This window comes from Patella vulgata, chromosome 2 (genome assembly GCF_932274485.2).
Source record: "Patella vulgata chromosome 2, xgPatVulg1.2, whole genome shotgun sequence".
In the NCBI taxonomy this organism is placed as follows: Eukaryota; Metazoa; Mollusca; class Gastropoda; family Patellidae; genus Patella; species Patella vulgata.
Genome location: NC_065880.2, coordinates 18,896,208 through 18,906,069, shown reverse-complemented (window position 1 = coordinate 18,906,069; position 9,862 = coordinate 18,896,208). Strand labels below are relative to the sequence as shown.

The window sequence follows — 9,862 nt, the reverse complement described above, 5'->3', positions numbered from 1 at the left end:
GAAGTGCGGAAAATTAATTTTTAGTTGAAACAATCGGGAAAAAAGGCGTCTACAGCACCCGGTGTTCCCAGGCGGTCACCCATCCAAGTACTAACCGGGCCCGACGTTGCTTAACTTCAGTGATCGGACGAGAACTGGTGTTTTCAACGTGGTATGGCCGTAGACGAGAGAAGACGAATAAAACCCGTAGTTATTCCAAACTCAAGTCCGCCGAAAATTGGTTTCTTTTCAAAAAAACTAGGCGTCTACAGCACCCGGTGTTCCCAGGCGGTCACCCATCCAAGTACTGACCGGGCCCGACGTTGCTTAACTTCAGTGATCGGACGAGAACTGGTGTTTTCAACGTGGTGTGGCCGTAGACGAGAGAAGGCGAATAAAACCCGTAGTTATGCTTAACTCAAGTCCGCCGAAAATTGGTTTCTTTTCAAAAAACTAGGCGTCTACAGCACCCGGTGTTCCCAGGCGGTCACCCATCCAAGTACTGACCGGGCCCGACGTTGCTTAACTTCAGTGATCGGACGAGAACTGGTGTTTTCAACGTGGTGTGGCCGTAGACGAGCGAAGGTGAATAAAACCCGTAGTTATTTTTACTCAAATTCTTTCTGTATCTTTTTTCCCCCGGGGCGGAGGGGGGTGGGGGGAGCTAATGTTATGCCAAAGAAGACGTACAATGGCCTGAAGTGCGGAAAATTGATTTTTAGTTGAAACAATCGGGAAAAAAGGCGTCTACAGCACCCGGTGTTCCCAGGCGGTCACCCATCCAAGTACTAACCGGGCCCGACGTTGCTTAACTTCAGTGATCGGACGAGAACTGGTGTTTTCAACGTGGTATGGCCGTAGACGAGAGAAGACGAATAAAACCCGTAGTTATTCCAAACTCAAGTCCGCCGAAAATTGGTTTCTTTTCAAAAAAACTAGGCGTCTACAGCACCCGGTGTTCCCAGGCGGTCACCCATCCAAGTACTGACCGGGCCCGACGTTGCTTAACTTCAGTGATCGGACGAGAACTGGTGTTTTCAACGTGGTGTGGCCGTAGACGAGAGAAGGCGAATAAAACCCGTAGTTATGCTTAACTCAAGTCCGCCGAAAATTGGTTTCTTTTCAAAAAACTAGGCGTCTACAGCACCCGGTGTTCCCAGGCGGTCACCCATCCAAGTACTGACCGGGCCCGACGTTGCTTAACTTCAGTGATCGGACGAGAACTGGTGTTTTCAACGTGGTGTGGCCGTAGACGAGCGAAGGTGAATAAAACCCGTAGTTATTTTTACTCAAATTCTTTCTGTATCTTTTTTCCCCCGGGGCGGAGGGGGGGGGGAGCTAATGTTATGCCAAAGAAGACGTACAATGGCCTGAAGTGCGGAAAATTGATTTTTAGTTGAAACAATCGGGAAAAAAGGCGTCTACAGCACCCGGTGTTCCCAGGCGGTCACCCATCCAAGTACTAACCGGGCCCGACGTTGCTTAACTTCAGTGATCGGACGAGAACTGGTGTTTTCAACGTGGTATGGCCGTAGACGAGAGAAGACGAATAAAACCCGTAGTTATTCCAAACTCAAGTCCGCCGAAAATTGGTTTCTTTTCAAAAAAACTAGGCGTCTACAGCACCCGGTGTTCCCAGGCGGTCACCCATCCAAGTACTGACCGGGCCCGACGTTGCTTAACTTCAGTGATCGGACGAGAACTGGTGTTTTCAACGTGGTGTGGCCGTAGACGAGAGAAGGCGAATAAAACCCGTAGTTATGCTTAACTCAAGTCCGCCGAAAATTGGTTTCTTTTCAAAAAACTAGGCGTCTACAGCACCCGGTGTTCCCAGGCGGTCACCCATCCAAGTACTGACCGGGCCCGACGTTGCTTAACTTCAGTGATCGGACGAGAACTGGTGTTTTCAACGTGGTGTGGCCGTAGACGAGCGAAGGTGAATAAAACCCGTAGTTATTTTTACTCAAATTCTTTCTGTATCTTTTTTCCCCCGGGGCGGAGGGGGGGGGGGAGCTAATGTTATGCCAAAGAAGACGTACAATGGCCTGAAGTGCGGAAAATTGATTTTTAGTTGAAACAATCGGGAAAAAAGGCGTCTACAGCACCCGGTGTTCCCAGGCGGTCACCCATCCAAGTACTAACCGGGCCCGACGTTGCTTAACTTCAGTGATCGGACGAGAACTGGTGTTTTCAACGTGGTATGGCCGTAGACGAGAGAAGACGAATAAAACCCGTAGTTATTCCAAACTCAAGTCCGCCGAAAATTGGTTTCTTTTCAAAAAAACTAGGCGTCTACAGCACCCGGTGTTCCCAGGCGGTCACCCATCCAAGTACTGACCGGGCCCGACGTTGCTTAACTTCAGTGATCGGACGAGAACTGGTGTTTTCAACGTGGTGTGGCCGTAGACGAGAGAAGGCGAATAAAACCCGTAGTTATGCTTAACTCAAGTCCGCCGAAAATTGGTTTCTTTTCAAAAAACTAGGCGTCTACAGCACCCGGTGTTCCCAGGCGGTCACCCATCCAAGTACTGACCGGGCCCGACGTTGCTTAACTTCAGTGATCGGACGAGAACTGGTGTTTTCAACGTGGTGTGGCCGTAGACGAGCGAAGGTGAATAAAACCCGTAGTTATTTTTACTCAAATTCTTTCTGTATCTTTTTTCCCCCGGGGCGGAGGGGGGGGGGAGCTAATGTTATGCCAAAGAAGACGTACAATGGCCTGAAGTGCGGAAAATTGATTTTTAGTTGAAACAATCGGGAAAAAAGGCGTCTACAGCACCCGGTGTTCCCAGGCGGTCACCCATCCAAGTACTAACCGGGCCCGACGTTGCTTAACTTCAGTGATCGGACGAGAACTGGTGTTTTCAACGTGGTATGGCCGTAGACGAGAGAAGACGAATAAAACCCGTAGTTATTCCAAACTCAAGTCCGCCGAAAATTGGTTTCTTTTCAAAAAAACTAGGCGTCTACAGCACCCGGTGTTCCCAGGCGGTCACCCATCCAAGTACTGACCGGGCCCGACGTTGCTTAACTTCAGTGATCGGACGAGAACTGGTGTTTTCAACGTGGTGTGGCCGTAGACGAGAGAAGGCGAATAAAACCCGTAGTTATGCTTAACTCAAGTCCGCCGAAAATTGGTTTCTTTTCAAAAAACTAGGCGTCTACAGCACCCGGTGTTCCCAGGCGGTCACCCATCCAAGTACTGACCGGGCCCGACGTTGCTTAACTTCAGTGATCGGACGAGAACTGGTGTTTTCAACGTGGTGTGGCCGTAGACGAGCGAAGGTGAATAAAACCCGTAGTTATTTTTACTCAAATTCTTTCTGTATCTTTTTTCCCCCGGGGCGGAGGGGGGGGGAGCTAATGTTATGCCAAAGAAGACGTACAATGGCCTGAAGTGCGGAAAATTGATTTTTAGTTGAAACAATCTGGAAAAAAGGCGTCTACAGCACCCGGTGTTCCCAGGCGGTCACCCATCCAAGTACTAACCGGGCCCGACGTTGCTTAACTTCAGTGATCGGACGAGAACTGGTGTTTTCAACGTGGTATGGCCGTAGACGAGAGAAGACGAATAAAACCCGTAGTTATTCCAAACTCAAGTCCGCCGAAAATTGGTTTCTTTTCAAAAAAACTAGGCGTCTACAGCACCCGGTGTTCCCAGGCGGTCACCCATCCAAGTACTGACCGGGCCCGACGTTGCTTAACTTCAGTGATCGGACGAGAACTGGTGTTTTCAACGTGGTGTGGCCGTAGACGAGAGAAGGCGAATAAAACCCGTAGTTATGCTTAACTCAAGTCCGCCGAAAATTGGTTTCTTTTCAAAAAACTAGGCGTCTACAGCACCCGGTGTTCCCAGGCGGTCACCCATCCAAGTACTGACCGGGCCCGACGTTGCTTAACTTCAGTGATCGGACGAGAACTGGTGTTTTCAACGTGGTGTGGCCGTAGACGAGCGAAGGTGAATAAAACCCGTAGTTATTTTTACTCAAATTCTTTCTGTATCTTTTTTCCCCCGGGGCGGAGGGGGGGGGAGCTAATGTTATGCCAAAGAAGACGTACAATGGCCTGAAGTGCGGAAAATTGATTTTTAGTTGAAACAATCGGGAAAAAAGGCGTCTACAGCACCCGGTGTTCCCAGGCGGTCACCCATCCAAGTACTAACCGGGCCCGACGTTGCTTAACTTCAGTGATCGGACGAGAACTGGTGTTTTCAACGTGGTATGGCCGTAGACGAGAGAAGACGAATAAAACCCGTAGTTATTCCAAACTCAAGTCCGCCGAAAATTGGTTTCTTTTCAAAAAAACTAGGCGTCTACAGCACCCGGTGTTCCCAGGCGGTCACCCATCCAAGTACTGACCGGGCCCGACGTTGCTTAACTTCAGTGATCGGACGAGAACTGGTGTTTTCAACGTGGTGTGGCCGTAGACGAGAGAAGGCGAATAAAACCCGTAGTTATGCTTAACTCAAGTCCGCCGAAAATTGGTTTCTTTTCAAAAAACTAGGCGTCTACAGCACCCGGTGTTCCCAGGCGGTCACCCATCCAAGTACTGACCGGGCCCGACGTTGCTTAACTTCAGTGATCGGACGAGAACTGGTGTTTTCAACGTGGTGTGGCCGTAGACGAGCGAAGGTGAATAAAACCCGTAGTTATTTTTACTCAAATTCTTTCTGTATCTTTTTTCCCCCGGGGCGGAGGGGGGGGGGGAGCTAATGTTATGCCAAAGAAGACGTACAATGGCCTGAAGTGCGGAAAATTGATTTTTAGTTGAAACAATCGGGAAAAAAGGCGTCTACAGCACCCGGTGTTCCCAGGCGGTCACCCATCCAAGTACTGACCGGGCCCGACGTTGCTTAACTTCAGTGATCGGACGAGAACTGGTGTTTTCAACGTGGTGTGGCCGTAGACGAGAGAAGGCGAATAAAACCCGTAGTTATGCTTAACTCAAGTCCGCCGAAAATTGGTTTCTTTTCAAAAAACTAGGCGTCTACAGCACCCGGTGTTCCCAGGCGGTCACCCATCCAAGTACTGACCGGGCCCGACGTTGCTTAACTTCAGTGATCGGACGAGAACTGGTGTTTTCAACGTGGTGTGGCCGTAGACGAGCGAAGGTGAATAAAACCCGTAGTTATTTTTACTCAAATTCTTTCTGTATCTTTTTTCCCCCGGGGCGGAGGGGGGGGGGAGCTAATGTTATGCCAAAGAAGACGTACAATGGCCTGAAGTGCGGAAAATTGATTTTTAGTTGAAACAATCGGGAAAAAAGGCGTCTACAGCACCCGGTGTTCCCAGGCGGTCACCCATCCAAGTACTAACCGGGCCCGACGTTGCTTAACTTCAGTGATCGGACGAGAACTGGTGTTTTCAACGTGGTATGGCCGTAGACGAGAGAAGACGAATAAAACCCGTAGTTATTCCAAACTCAAGTCCGCCGAAAATTGGTTTCTTTTCAAAAAAACTAGGCGTCTACAGCACCCGGTGTTCCCAGGCGGTCACCCATCCAAGTACTGACCGGGCCCGACGTTGCTTAACTTCAGTGATCGGACGAGAACTGGTGTTTTCAACGTGGTGTGGCCGTAGACGAGAGAAGGCGAATAAAACCCGTAGTTATGCTTAACTCAAGTCCGCCGAAAATTGGTTTCTTTTCAAAAAACTAGGCGTCTACAGCACCCGGTGTTCCCAGGCGGTCACCCATCCAAGTACTGACCGGGCCCGACGTTGCTTAACTTCAGTGATCGGACGAGAACTGGTGTTTTCAACGTGGTGTGGCCGTAGACGAGCGAAGGTGAATAAAACCCGTAGTTATTTTTACTCAAATTCTTTCTGTATCTTTTTTCCCCCGGGGCGGAGGGGGGGGGAGCTAATGTTATGCCAAAGAAGACGTACAATGGCCTGAAGTGCGGAAAATTGATTTTTAGTTGAAACAATCTGGAAAAAAGGCGTCTACAGCACCCGGTGTTCCCAGGCGGTCACCCATCCAAGTACTAACCGGGCCCGACGTTGCTTAACTTCAGTGATCGGACGAGAACTGGTGTTTTCAACGTGGTATGGCCGTAGACGAGAGAAGACGAATAAAACCCGTAGTTATTCCAAACTCAAGTCCGCCGAAAATTGGTTTCTTTTCAAAAAAACTAGGCGTCTACAGCACCCGGTGTTCCCAGGCGGTCACCCATCCAAGTACTGACCGGGCCCGACGTTGCTTAACTTCAGTGATCGGACGAGAACTGGTGTTTTCAACGTGGTGTGGCCGTAGACGAGAGAAGGCGAATAAAACCCGTAGTTATGCTTAACTCAAGTCCGCCGAAAATTGGTTTCTTTTCAAAAAACTAGGCGTCTACAGCACCCGGTGTTCCCAGGCGGTCACCCATCCAAGTACTGACCGGGCCCGACGTTGCTTAACTTCAGTGATCGGACGAGAACTGGTGTTTTCAACGTGGTGTGGCCGTAGACGAGCGAAGGTGAATAAAACCCGTAGTTATTTTTACTCAAATTCTTTCTGTATCTTTTTTCCCCCGGGGCGGAGGGGGGGGGGGAGCTAATGTTATGCCAAAGAAGACGTACAATGGCCTGAAGTGCGGAAAATTGATTTTTAGTTGAAACAATCGGGAAAAAAGGCGTCTACAGCACCCGGTGTTCCCAGGCGGTCACCCATCCAAGTACTAACCGGGCCCGACGTTGCTTAACTTCAGTGATCGGACGGGAACTGGTGTTTTCAACGTGGTATGGCCGTAGACGAGAGAAGACGAATAAAACCCGTAGTTATTCCAAACTCAAGTCCGCCGAAAATTGGTTTCTTTTCAAAAAAACTAGGCGTCTACAGCACCCGGTGTTCCCAGGCGGTCACCCATCCAAGTACTGACCGGGCCCGACGTTGCTTAACTTCAGTGATCGGACGAGAACTGGTGTTTTCAACGTGGTGTGGCCGTAGACGAGAGAAGGCGAATAAAACCCGTAGTTATGCTTAACTCAAGTCCGCCGAAAATTGGTTTCTTTTCAAAAAACTAGGCGTCTACAGCACCCGGTGTTCCCAGGCGGTCACCCATCCAAGTACTGACCGGGCCCGACGTTGCTTAACTTCAGTGATCGGACGAGAACTGGTGTTTTCAACGTGGTGTGGCCGTAGACGAGCGAAGGTGAATAAAACCCGTAGTTATTTTTACTCAAATTCTTTCTGTATCTTTTTTCCCCCGGGGCGGAGGGGGGGGGGAGCTAATGTTATGCCAAAGAAGACGTACAATGGCCTGAAGTGCGGAAAATTGATTTTTAGTTGAAACAATCGGGAAAAAAGGCGTCTACAGCACCCGGTGTTCCCAGGCGGTCACCCATCCAAGTACTAACCGGGCCCGACGTTGCTTAACTTCAGTGATCGGACGAGAACTGGTGTTTTCAACGTGGTATGGCCGTAGACGAGAGAAGACGAATAAAACCCGTAGTTATTCCAAACTCAAGTCCGCCGAAAATTGGTTTCTTTTCAAAAAAACTAGGCGTCTACAGCACCCGGTGTTCCCAGGCGGTCACCCATCCAAGTACTGACCGGGCCCGACGTTGCTTAACTTCAGTGATCGGACGAGAACTGGTGTTTTCAACGTGGTGTGGCCGTAGACGAGAGAAGGCGAATAAAACCCGTAGTTATGCTTAACTCAAGTCCGCCGAAAATTGGTTTCTTTTCAAAAAACTAGGCGTCTACAGCACCCGGTGTTCCCAGGCGGTCACCCATCCAAGTACTGACCGGGCCCGACGTTGCTTAACTTCAGTGATCGGACGAGAACTGGTGTTTTCAACGTGGTGTGGCCGTAGACGAGCGAAGGTGAATAAAACCCGTAGTTATTTTTACTCAAATTCTTTCTGTATCTTTTTTCCCCCGGGGCGGAGGGGGGGGGGGAGCTAATGTTATGCCAAAGAAGACGTACAATGGCCTGAAGTGCGGAAAATTGATTTTTAGTTGAAACAATCGGGAAAAAAGGCGTCTACAGCACCCGGTGTTCCCAGGCGGTCACCCATCCAAGTACTAACCGGGCCCGACGTTGCTTAACTTCAGTGATCGGACGAGAACTGGTGTTTTCAACGTGGTATGGCCGTAGACGAGAGAAGACGAATAAAACCCGTAGTTATTCCAAACTCAAGTCCGCCGAAAATTGGTTTCTTTTCAAAAAAACTAGGCGTCTACAGCACCCGGTGTTCCCAGGCGGTCACCCATCCAAGTACTGACCGGGCCCGACGTTGCTTAACTTCAGTGATCGGACGAGAACTGGTGTTTTCAACGTGGTGTGGCCGTAGACGAGAGAAGGCGAATAAAACCCGTAGTTATGCTTAACTCAAGTCCGCCGAAAATTGGTTTCTTTTCAAAAAACTAGGCGTCTACAGCACCCGGTGTTCCCAGGCGGTCACCCATCCAAGTACTGACCGGGCCCGACGTTGCTTAACTTCAGTGATCGGACGAGAACTGGTGTTTTCAACGTGGTGTGGCCGTAGACGAGCGAAGGTGAATAAAACCCGTAGTTATTTTTACTCAAATTCTTTCTGTATCTTTTTTCCCCCGGGGCGGAGGGGGGGGGGAGCTAATGTTATGCCAAAGAAGACGTACAATGGCCTGAAGTGCGGAAAATTGATTTTTAGTTGAAACAATCGGGAAAAAAGGCGTCTACAGCACCCGGTGTTCCCAGGCGGTCACCCATCCAAGTACTAACCGGGCCCGACGTTGCTTAACTTCAGTGATCGGACGAGAACTGGTGTTTTCAACGTGGTATGGCCGTAGACGAGAGAAGACGAATAAAACCCGTAGTTATTCCAAACTCAAGTCCGCCGAAAATTGGTTTCTTTTCAAAAAAACTAGGCGTCTACAGCACCCGGTGTTCCCAGGCGGTCACCCATCCAAGTACTGACCGGGCCCGACGTTGCTTAACTTCAGTGATCGGACGAGAACTGGTGTTTTCAACGTGGTGTGGCCGTAGACGAGAGAAGGCGAATAAAACCCGTAGTTATGCTTAACTCAAGTCCGCCGAAAATTGGTTTCTTTTCAAAAAACTAGGCGTCTACAGCACCCGGTGTTCCCAGGCGGTCACCCATCCAAGTACTGACCGGGCCCGACGTTGCTTAACTTCAGTGATCGGACGAGAACTGGTGTTTTCAACGTGGTGTGGCCGTAGACGAGCGAAGGTGAATAAAACCCGTAGTTATTTTTACTCAAATTCTTTCTGTATCTTTTTTCCCCCGGGGCGGAGGGGGGGGGAGCTAATGTTATGCCAAAGAAGACGTACAATGGCCTGAAGTGCGGAAAATTGATTTTTAGTTGAAACAATCGGGAAAAAAGGCGTCTACAGCACCCGGTGTTCCCAGGCGGTCACCCATCCAAGTACTAACCGGGCCCGACGTTGCTTAACTTCAGTGATCGGACGAGAACTGGTGTTTTCAACGTGGTATGGCCGTAGACGAGAGAAGACGAATAAAACCCGTAGTTATTCCAAACTCAAGTCAGCCGAAAATTGGTTTCTTTTCAAAAAAACTAGGCGTCTACAGCACCCGGTGTTCCCAGGCGGTCACCCATCCAAGTACTGACCGGGCCCGACGTTGCTTAACTTCAGTGATCGGACGAGAACTGGTGTTTTCAACGTGGTGTGGCCGTAGACGAGAGAAGGCGAATAAAACCCGTAGTTATGCTTAACTCAAGTCCGCCGAAAATTGGTTTCTTTTCAAAAAACTAGGCGTCTACAGCACCCGGTGTTCCCAGGCGGTCACCCATCCAAGTACTGACCGGGCCCGACGTTGCTTAACTTCAGTGATCGGACGAGAACTGGTGTTTTCAACGTGGTGTGGCCGTAGACGAGCGAAGGTGAATAAAACCCGTAGTTATTTTTACTCAAATTCTTTCTGTATCTTTTTTCCCC

The 9,862-nt window shown here is 49.6% G+C and overlaps 44 non-coding genes across 44 annotated transcripts; all 44 read right to left on the bottom strand.

Moving 5' to 3' along the window:
- Positions 1-46: 46 nt before the first annotated feature.
- On the bottom strand, positions 47-165 carry LOC130011806 (5S ribosomal RNA). The gene has a single exon (XR_008787116.1). It is a non-coding gene; the product is annotated as a 5S ribosomal RNA (ribosomal RNA).
- A 77-nt stretch (positions 166-242) lies between these two features.
- LOC130011384 (5S ribosomal RNA) lies at positions 243-361 on the bottom strand. Its single transcript, XR_008786691.1, has one exon. It is a non-coding gene; the product is annotated as a 5S ribosomal RNA (ribosomal RNA).
- Positions 362-437: 76 nt separating this feature from the next.
- On the bottom strand, positions 438-556 carry LOC130011383 (5S ribosomal RNA). The gene has a single exon (XR_008786690.1). It is a non-coding gene; the product is annotated as a 5S ribosomal RNA (ribosomal RNA).
- Positions 557-723: 167 nt separating this feature from the next.
- On the bottom strand, positions 724-842 carry LOC130011805 (5S ribosomal RNA). The gene has a single exon (XR_008787115.1). It is a non-coding gene; the product is annotated as a 5S ribosomal RNA (ribosomal RNA).
- Positions 843-919: 77 nt separating this feature from the next.
- Positions 920-1,038, bottom strand: LOC130011382 (5S ribosomal RNA). Its single transcript, XR_008786689.1, has one exon. It is a non-coding gene; the product is annotated as a 5S ribosomal RNA (ribosomal RNA).
- Positions 1,039-1,114: 76 nt separating this feature from the next.
- On the bottom strand, positions 1,115-1,233 carry LOC130011381 (5S ribosomal RNA). The gene has a single exon (XR_008786688.1). It is a non-coding gene; the product is annotated as a 5S ribosomal RNA (ribosomal RNA).
- A 164-nt stretch (positions 1,234-1,397) lies between these two features.
- Positions 1,398-1,516, bottom strand: LOC130011804 (5S ribosomal RNA). The gene has a single exon (XR_008787114.1). It is a non-coding gene; the product is annotated as a 5S ribosomal RNA (ribosomal RNA).
- Positions 1,517-1,593: 77 nt separating this feature from the next.
- On the bottom strand, positions 1,594-1,712 carry LOC130011380 (5S ribosomal RNA). Its single transcript, XR_008786687.1, has one exon. It is a non-coding gene; the product is annotated as a 5S ribosomal RNA (ribosomal RNA).
- Positions 1,713-1,788: 76 nt separating this feature from the next.
- On the bottom strand, positions 1,789-1,907 carry LOC130011379 (5S ribosomal RNA). Its single transcript, XR_008786686.1, has one exon. It is a non-coding gene; the product is annotated as a 5S ribosomal RNA (ribosomal RNA).
- Positions 1,908-2,072: 165 nt separating this feature from the next.
- LOC130011803 (5S ribosomal RNA) lies at positions 2,073-2,191 on the bottom strand. Its single transcript, XR_008787113.1, has one exon. It is a non-coding gene; the product is annotated as a 5S ribosomal RNA (ribosomal RNA).
- Positions 2,192-2,268: 77 nt separating this feature from the next.
- LOC130011378 (5S ribosomal RNA) lies at positions 2,269-2,387 on the bottom strand. Its single transcript, XR_008786685.1, has one exon. It is a non-coding gene; the product is annotated as a 5S ribosomal RNA (ribosomal RNA).
- Positions 2,388-2,463: 76 nt separating this feature from the next.
- On the bottom strand, positions 2,464-2,582 carry LOC130011377 (5S ribosomal RNA). Its single transcript, XR_008786684.1, has one exon. It is a non-coding gene; the product is annotated as a 5S ribosomal RNA (ribosomal RNA).
- A 164-nt stretch (positions 2,583-2,746) lies between these two features.
- LOC130011801 (5S ribosomal RNA) lies at positions 2,747-2,865 on the bottom strand. The gene has a single exon (XR_008787111.1). It is a non-coding gene; the product is annotated as a 5S ribosomal RNA (ribosomal RNA).
- A 77-nt stretch (positions 2,866-2,942) lies between these two features.
- LOC130011376 (5S ribosomal RNA) lies at positions 2,943-3,061 on the bottom strand. The gene has a single exon (XR_008786683.1). It is a non-coding gene; the product is annotated as a 5S ribosomal RNA (ribosomal RNA).
- Positions 3,062-3,137: 76 nt separating this feature from the next.
- LOC130011375 (5S ribosomal RNA) lies at positions 3,138-3,256 on the bottom strand. The gene has a single exon (XR_008786682.1). It is a non-coding gene; the product is annotated as a 5S ribosomal RNA (ribosomal RNA).
- Positions 3,257-3,419: 163 nt separating this feature from the next.
- Positions 3,420-3,538, bottom strand: LOC130011800 (5S ribosomal RNA). Its single transcript, XR_008787110.1, has one exon. It is a non-coding gene; the product is annotated as a 5S ribosomal RNA (ribosomal RNA).
- A 77-nt stretch (positions 3,539-3,615) lies between these two features.
- LOC130011373 (5S ribosomal RNA) lies at positions 3,616-3,734 on the bottom strand. Its single transcript, XR_008786680.1, has one exon. It is a non-coding gene; the product is annotated as a 5S ribosomal RNA (ribosomal RNA).
- Positions 3,735-3,810: 76 nt separating this feature from the next.
- LOC130011372 (5S ribosomal RNA) lies at positions 3,811-3,929 on the bottom strand. Its single transcript, XR_008786679.1, has one exon. It is a non-coding gene; the product is annotated as a 5S ribosomal RNA (ribosomal RNA).
- Positions 3,930-4,092: 163 nt separating this feature from the next.
- On the bottom strand, positions 4,093-4,211 carry LOC130011799 (5S ribosomal RNA). Its single transcript, XR_008787109.1, has one exon. It is a non-coding gene; the product is annotated as a 5S ribosomal RNA (ribosomal RNA).
- A 77-nt stretch (positions 4,212-4,288) lies between these two features.
- Positions 4,289-4,407, bottom strand: LOC130011371 (5S ribosomal RNA). The gene has a single exon (XR_008786678.1). It is a non-coding gene; the product is annotated as a 5S ribosomal RNA (ribosomal RNA).
- Positions 4,408-4,483: 76 nt separating this feature from the next.
- LOC130011370 (5S ribosomal RNA) lies at positions 4,484-4,602 on the bottom strand. The gene has a single exon (XR_008786677.1). It is a non-coding gene; the product is annotated as a 5S ribosomal RNA (ribosomal RNA).
- A 165-nt stretch (positions 4,603-4,767) lies between these two features.
- Positions 4,768-4,886, bottom strand: LOC130011369 (5S ribosomal RNA). Its single transcript, XR_008786676.1, has one exon. It is a non-coding gene; the product is annotated as a 5S ribosomal RNA (ribosomal RNA).
- Positions 4,887-4,962: 76 nt separating this feature from the next.
- Positions 4,963-5,081, bottom strand: LOC130011368 (5S ribosomal RNA). Its single transcript, XR_008786675.1, has one exon. It is a non-coding gene; the product is annotated as a 5S ribosomal RNA (ribosomal RNA).
- A 164-nt stretch (positions 5,082-5,245) lies between these two features.
- On the bottom strand, positions 5,246-5,364 carry LOC130011798 (5S ribosomal RNA). The gene has a single exon (XR_008787108.1). It is a non-coding gene; the product is annotated as a 5S ribosomal RNA (ribosomal RNA).
- Positions 5,365-5,441: 77 nt separating this feature from the next.
- Positions 5,442-5,560, bottom strand: LOC130011367 (5S ribosomal RNA). Its single transcript, XR_008786674.1, has one exon. It is a non-coding gene; the product is annotated as a 5S ribosomal RNA (ribosomal RNA).
- A 76-nt stretch (positions 5,561-5,636) lies between these two features.
- Positions 5,637-5,755, bottom strand: LOC130011366 (5S ribosomal RNA). The gene has a single exon (XR_008786673.1). It is a non-coding gene; the product is annotated as a 5S ribosomal RNA (ribosomal RNA).
- A 163-nt stretch (positions 5,756-5,918) lies between these two features.
- LOC130011797 (5S ribosomal RNA) lies at positions 5,919-6,037 on the bottom strand. Its single transcript, XR_008787107.1, has one exon. It is a non-coding gene; the product is annotated as a 5S ribosomal RNA (ribosomal RNA).
- Positions 6,038-6,114: 77 nt separating this feature from the next.
- LOC130011365 (5S ribosomal RNA) lies at positions 6,115-6,233 on the bottom strand. The gene has a single exon (XR_008786672.1). It is a non-coding gene; the product is annotated as a 5S ribosomal RNA (ribosomal RNA).
- Positions 6,234-6,309: 76 nt separating this feature from the next.
- LOC130011364 (5S ribosomal RNA) lies at positions 6,310-6,428 on the bottom strand. Its single transcript, XR_008786671.1, has one exon. It is a non-coding gene; the product is annotated as a 5S ribosomal RNA (ribosomal RNA).
- Positions 6,429-6,593: 165 nt separating this feature from the next.
- LOC130010958 (5S ribosomal RNA) lies at positions 6,594-6,712 on the bottom strand. The gene has a single exon (XR_008786263.1). It is a non-coding gene; the product is annotated as a 5S ribosomal RNA (ribosomal RNA).
- A 77-nt stretch (positions 6,713-6,789) lies between these two features.
- LOC130011362 (5S ribosomal RNA) lies at positions 6,790-6,908 on the bottom strand. The gene has a single exon (XR_008786669.1). It is a non-coding gene; the product is annotated as a 5S ribosomal RNA (ribosomal RNA).
- A 76-nt stretch (positions 6,909-6,984) lies between these two features.
- LOC130011361 (5S ribosomal RNA) lies at positions 6,985-7,103 on the bottom strand. The gene has a single exon (XR_008786668.1). It is a non-coding gene; the product is annotated as a 5S ribosomal RNA (ribosomal RNA).
- A 164-nt stretch (positions 7,104-7,267) lies between these two features.
- Positions 7,268-7,386, bottom strand: LOC130011795 (5S ribosomal RNA). The gene has a single exon (XR_008787105.1). It is a non-coding gene; the product is annotated as a 5S ribosomal RNA (ribosomal RNA).
- A 77-nt stretch (positions 7,387-7,463) lies between these two features.
- Positions 7,464-7,582, bottom strand: LOC130011360 (5S ribosomal RNA). The gene has a single exon (XR_008786667.1). It is a non-coding gene; the product is annotated as a 5S ribosomal RNA (ribosomal RNA).
- Positions 7,583-7,658: 76 nt separating this feature from the next.
- Positions 7,659-7,777, bottom strand: LOC130011359 (5S ribosomal RNA). The gene has a single exon (XR_008786666.1). It is a non-coding gene; the product is annotated as a 5S ribosomal RNA (ribosomal RNA).
- Positions 7,778-7,942: 165 nt separating this feature from the next.
- LOC130011794 (5S ribosomal RNA) lies at positions 7,943-8,061 on the bottom strand. Its single transcript, XR_008787104.1, has one exon. It is a non-coding gene; the product is annotated as a 5S ribosomal RNA (ribosomal RNA).
- Positions 8,062-8,138: 77 nt separating this feature from the next.
- LOC130011358 (5S ribosomal RNA) lies at positions 8,139-8,257 on the bottom strand. Its single transcript, XR_008786665.1, has one exon. It is a non-coding gene; the product is annotated as a 5S ribosomal RNA (ribosomal RNA).
- A 76-nt stretch (positions 8,258-8,333) lies between these two features.
- LOC130011357 (5S ribosomal RNA) lies at positions 8,334-8,452 on the bottom strand. The gene has a single exon (XR_008786664.1). It is a non-coding gene; the product is annotated as a 5S ribosomal RNA (ribosomal RNA).
- A 164-nt stretch (positions 8,453-8,616) lies between these two features.
- On the bottom strand, positions 8,617-8,735 carry LOC130011793 (5S ribosomal RNA). The gene has a single exon (XR_008787103.1). It is a non-coding gene; the product is annotated as a 5S ribosomal RNA (ribosomal RNA).
- A 77-nt stretch (positions 8,736-8,812) lies between these two features.
- Positions 8,813-8,931, bottom strand: LOC130011356 (5S ribosomal RNA). Its single transcript, XR_008786663.1, has one exon. It is a non-coding gene; the product is annotated as a 5S ribosomal RNA (ribosomal RNA).
- Positions 8,932-9,007: 76 nt separating this feature from the next.
- LOC130011355 (5S ribosomal RNA) lies at positions 9,008-9,126 on the bottom strand. Its single transcript, XR_008786662.1, has one exon. It is a non-coding gene; the product is annotated as a 5S ribosomal RNA (ribosomal RNA).
- A 163-nt stretch (positions 9,127-9,289) lies between these two features.
- LOC130011792 (5S ribosomal RNA) lies at positions 9,290-9,408 on the bottom strand. The gene has a single exon (XR_008787102.1). It is a non-coding gene; the product is annotated as a 5S ribosomal RNA (ribosomal RNA).
- Positions 9,409-9,485: 77 nt separating this feature from the next.
- On the bottom strand, positions 9,486-9,604 carry LOC130011354 (5S ribosomal RNA). Its single transcript, XR_008786661.1, has one exon. It is a non-coding gene; the product is annotated as a 5S ribosomal RNA (ribosomal RNA).
- Positions 9,605-9,680: 76 nt separating this feature from the next.
- LOC130011353 (5S ribosomal RNA) lies at positions 9,681-9,799 on the bottom strand. The gene has a single exon (XR_008786660.1). It is a non-coding gene; the product is annotated as a 5S ribosomal RNA (ribosomal RNA).
- Between the last annotated feature and the right edge of the window lie 63 nt (positions 9,800-9,862).